This window comes from Pinus tabuliformis, chromosome Q (assembly GCF_031772625.1).
Source record: "Pinus tabuliformis cultivar Carrire ecotype Pingquan chromosome Q, CPIR1, whole genome shotgun sequence".
NCBI lineage: Eukaryota > Viridiplantae > Streptophyta > Pinopsida > Pinales > Pinaceae > Pinus > Pinus tabuliformis.
Genome location: NC_142296.1, coordinates 1112843187 through 1112848367, shown reverse-complemented (window position 1 = coordinate 1112848367; position 5181 = coordinate 1112843187).

Here is a 5181-nt window from a genome sequence, read left to right as displayed (position 1 = left end):
CAAAGCTAAGAAAAATAAAAATCTAATTTGACTCTAAGCTAACCCACCCAAATACACAGTTAGACAGCCAAAAATCAGAAAACAAGCGATTTTTCTCAGACCAAAATATCAAATCAAAAAGAACTCAAACACATTCATGGATTCCCCAGCGGAGTCGCCATTTTGTCATGCGGAAAGAGTCGTTAGTGTGGACACAACCGACCTCCCTAGAAGCCTAAGACTTTCTAGTGACAAACAAGACAAATAAGAGCAATCCTCCTCTAAATATGCATTTACAATATGAGAAATCAAGTGTTTAGATCCTACCTGTAACCCAACGCTGTTGTAGTAGTCTAGCTTCGTTGATTCGGATGAGCTCCTCCTTCTCTTCGAAACCTGCATTCACTAACAATCAAACGATTAAATAGCACCTGAATATCACATAAAATAAAACATATTTAACATATAGACCAAGGAGTATATGAAACAACTCATAAATAACAAATTGTTGAGAAGAATGGACTAATTTGTATTAAAAGGTAACAAAAGGAACCATTACAACCTGAGCCTTGGTGTTGTGCAGGTCCTTCCCAGGGTCCACAAGAGTTCTCCTTTACTCTGATCAGCTCACCCACTTCCAAATGAAACAAGCAAAGATGGTAATCTCTCCTCACAAGCTTCTACAAGGAAGTCCTAATTCCAACAGCATCTACCCTTAGGAATGTTCAACTTTCAACCTCCCCTCCCTTTGGCCCAATGCCTGTATTTATAGTGCTATAGAGGAAGTTATTCAGGTCCACCATCAATGGGATAAGCCCCTCTTTGGATGGGATAGCTCCCCTCTTGATGGGATAAGTTCCTCTTTGGTAGGGATACATGAACCATCTGGAGGCGCTTCATACACGTCAAACAAGCTTCTAGAAGACTCTAGAAATGACCACAAGTAACTTTTTTAAGATGAAACTCGCGCCTTTTGACCTTTACAGGGGTACGCACCCACCCCTTTACATACAGAGCGTACAAGTACGCAGGTATTGTGAACTTGGGTTGCGTACACGCAGGTAAGGCTAAGAGAAACTGCGTACCAGAGATAATTGACTTTAAATGACTTTTCTCTCTTTCTTGAAGTTTGACATGAAGAGCAGAGGCATGAGACTTGCCAAGGAGGATAGTATGACAGTGGATGGAGCCATACTAACTGCAAATAGTCATGGTGACATTTTTTAGTGTAACAACTCATGCCGCCCTCGACTAGGAAATTTGATCAATAATGCTCCAAGACCATTCCTTCCCCTGAATTAGAATGAAAGCTAGCTAATGAAGGTGCAATTTAGAAGCTACCTCTAACTATAAAAAGGAAAATGCTATTAACTTCAACTTGCAAATGTTATGGAAACAATACATGAAAAGGAAAGTGCTAAACTACTTATAGAAAGGAAACTACATTATCTTGCAATCATCCATCTAGTTATCAAATCTACTTGCAGAAAATAAGTTAACCTACCAAACCATAATTCAAAATTATATGTACCATATAACTAGCTCACACTTGGATGTAAATCAATGTTCTATTTGTGCCAAATATGTGATAAGGAAAATAACACTATTTTGTTTTTGTAGTGAGGAAAAGGAGGGTTTAGAGTGACCTATCATGAAGTCATGGCTAGGGCTCAACATCCTTATAAACTAAGTCCAAATCGCAGCAATGATAAAAAATGGTGAAGAAATAGGATGCTACAGGAGGCTGCTACAGGTGCCATGTATTGCTACAGGAAGGTCTGTAATGCTACAAGAGGAATGTCAAGAAGGTTTAATAGGTGGAAATGATGGTTTAAGGGTATGGAAAGGTGGAAGGAGGTTGAGGTAAATGAGTGAAGGGTGAAAAAATCCCCTGTCCAAGTTCAAAACCTTTTGAGGGCATGTTTTACACTAGGATGGATGCTCTCGATGACCCTAGGAAAATGATCTCATGAACAAAATTTTTAGGACATAATTTGGGGTTCACAAGAGAAGGTGAGGAAGTCCAAGATGGAGGTGGTGAAGGTTCCCTTGCCTGCAAATCCAAACAACCTTGCAATCATCACATGCATATACCCATTTATCATTGACAAAATGAAACAACTAGTAGTGGAAAAGATGAGTTGAATTTAAATGCTATCTAATCTATGCCAAAACTATGATCTAATCAATAAACCAACTCCTAAGCTACAACAAGCACATGCAAAATAAGATGACTAACACAAATATTCTTCCAAGAAATCATAAAAATAATACTGTTGCACTGCGGTTGTAAATCCTTCTATTCATGCTCCCATGAGAGAGATGGGGTAAAGGCTACAATCATAGATTTTGATGGATTGTTCTCTATTGAAATGAAAGAAACTAATAAGTACTATGAAACTAAAAGAGATAAAAATATAAAAGAGAGACCAAAGCCATTGGGTTGGGCCCAAACCCAAGAGCCTCATCCCTCTAGAACTAACTCGGTGATGAATAAGTAAAGAAACTTCACATTATCATTGAATCAATGTCTACTACATCAAACAATAGTCAAAATAATAGTGCCAAGTTCTTGAGATCAATAGCTACCTAGCTAAAAATAAAAATCGAATCCTAATGAGCTCTTCTACGTGCTTATTTATACAAGAGGGTAGCTTCTAGAAGCTCTCTATAAAATAGGAATATTTGTCTCCTACAACTCGAGAATGGTGGATCGTGTTCCTCATTAATTGCACTTGTTTGGCTGCCAATGACCTCATTACTTTCACTTGCTTGGCTGCTAATGACCTCGAGCTAATGAGAGAGAGAGTGTTGTGATCTTGGGCTGATTGATGGAGTTAAAGAGGTGGACAAGCCCCTATATTATCTCCTTGTTGTCTACTTTGAGCCCCTACATAGAAATCATCTAAAAAATTGTTCCATTTCTTGCAATTAAACCATATTAGGCCACATGACATGATAAACATCTTTTGTCATTCTCACTAAGAATATTATAACAAAAAATGTAAATAAATGTGAGAAAGAGATAGTTCTAAAGCTGGAGGATGGCATCATGACCCTTATAATGTACTTATTGATGAGCCTCATAATCACCCCCCTACTGGAATTGTTTCTCATCCTCTGAGCAACTCAGTAATCCATGTGCATCTCTTTCATGGCCCTGGTGGCCTCCCTGACATCCCAAGGCTCCTTAGATGGTTTTCTCTCTTGGGGATAAAAACTTACATTATTCTCTATTTCTGTCCACTCCTTTTGCTCTCCTACTTCATCTCTTCCTTCATGTAGGCCTAGTATCAAGAGTGGACTAAGCTTTAGTCCTATCCACTTGAATTTCAACCTTTTCATGATCCTCTTATATAAGGGTGTTATCTCCAAGGCATTCCTTAGCCTTTCAGGGGAGTGATATTCTCTAATTTGAAGGATGTGGGGTAAGAGAGTCCATTTCCTCTGGCAGGCTTGCAGGATTTTTATTCCAAACAACCTAAATGTGTCTTCAAAATATAATGTCTTGTTCCTAGTTGGCAAGGTATTTAGGTGATAAAACAACATAATTGAAGATGATGCCATGATTACTAATGACAACCATTTGGCTCACTAGCTCTACTATGATATACAATGGCTCCTTTTCTTCCTTTTCCATTACTCTTTTCACTTCCTCAGCTCTTGCCTCCTCATTAGTCATCTGGGATGCTAAGTCCATGAACTATGTATCCACCAATCTTTCATTGGGATCCAAAAAATTCATATATGTCAGAGTGAGGTTGTGTATTCAAAATTTAGCCAATTTTTCTTTGTCTTCCATATTAGCTTGGTTTCAAAATTCAATGAACTATTTGTAATCCTGAAAGGGCTTAGATCCTTGTTGTTATAAGGTTTTAATTTGGAATTGCAACCATTGTTCTTTGAGAAAGAGGGCATAAGACCTCGATGGTTGTTTGCACTGCAATGCCTCCATGGAGAGGATTTCCATGGTTGCAAGTTGTGTTTCTTTCTCCTGTAGCTTCTCTCTCAACCTCATATTTTTTGCCTATAGCTGCTCCTTCATTGTAGAGTCTCTCATTTTAAACTCACTTAATTCTATTCTCATTTTAAGTAACTTTTCTTCCATGAGGCCTACATCCTCTACTTCCTTGGATTTAGAAATTTGCATCTATCTGTGTGTTCTTCCTCTTTTTGTCTCTAGCTCATAAAGAAGTGGGATTGAAATTTTTTGGGTAATAATCCTCCCTCCTTCAATGGGTTTGTAATAGGAGCTTAGGCTAGGTTGTGGACTAGGCTCTTGAAGCTTTGGGAATTCCTTATCAAATGTTCTTGGGGAGACTGCTACCGCCTATAGATGTTGTGTCACATTCTTCCCTTCTATTAGCACATTTTGCTCCTCTAGAAACATATTCTACCCCTCCTGTAGTATCCTCTGTGCCTCCTGTAGCATACATTTTCCCTCCTATATCATAATATTTCCCTCATGTAGCTTCCTTTTTCTTCTTGTTGGATGATTTTTGGTGTCTTGGGTTGTTTGAGGGAGGTTGATCTGGTGGTAGGCCTCCTCACATATGATATAGGAGTCTTTGTTTTGGGTTTTGGAGAGGTGGCCTCTTCATTTTTTCCTTCAATTGATCCTACCTCTTCTTTCTTGCTTGGGGACTCATCAATTGTGATGGGGACCTTTGTGGGAGTTTTTGGCCTCCCTTGCTTGATCCTGGTTCTTTTCCTGGTCTTAAAATATTGGGGGGCTTGCCTTTGTCTCTTCCTTTTAGGGTTGACTGGGGTGCCTAAGGTAGCTAAATTTGCAGCTACCTCATGTTTAGTGGCTCCTGGAGACAAACTTGTTTTCTTTGGGGGTATCTTTGTTTATCTAGGCTCAATAGTCCTCTTAGGACTTAATGTTTCCTTTTCTTGTTCCCCCCCTCTTCTTTTTCATCATTTTATTCTCCTACCTCTACCTTTATTTCTTTTGTTGTCCTTTATGCTTCTGTCCCTCTTTCTTTTTCTTATGACATTGTTTCCTCTTCCTCTTTTGTATTTTACCCTTCTTCTTCTCCTTTTGTTTTTCCCTCTCTTCATCCAACACTAGAGTCTGGGGTCTCTCTTGGTGTGAGGGCTTGTGTTTCTATGAAATTCTCAATCAATGTCTATGAGTTTGGACCAAAGGACAAAGATTCTCAAAATTTTCAAGGCATCCATTACTATCAATTTAATGAG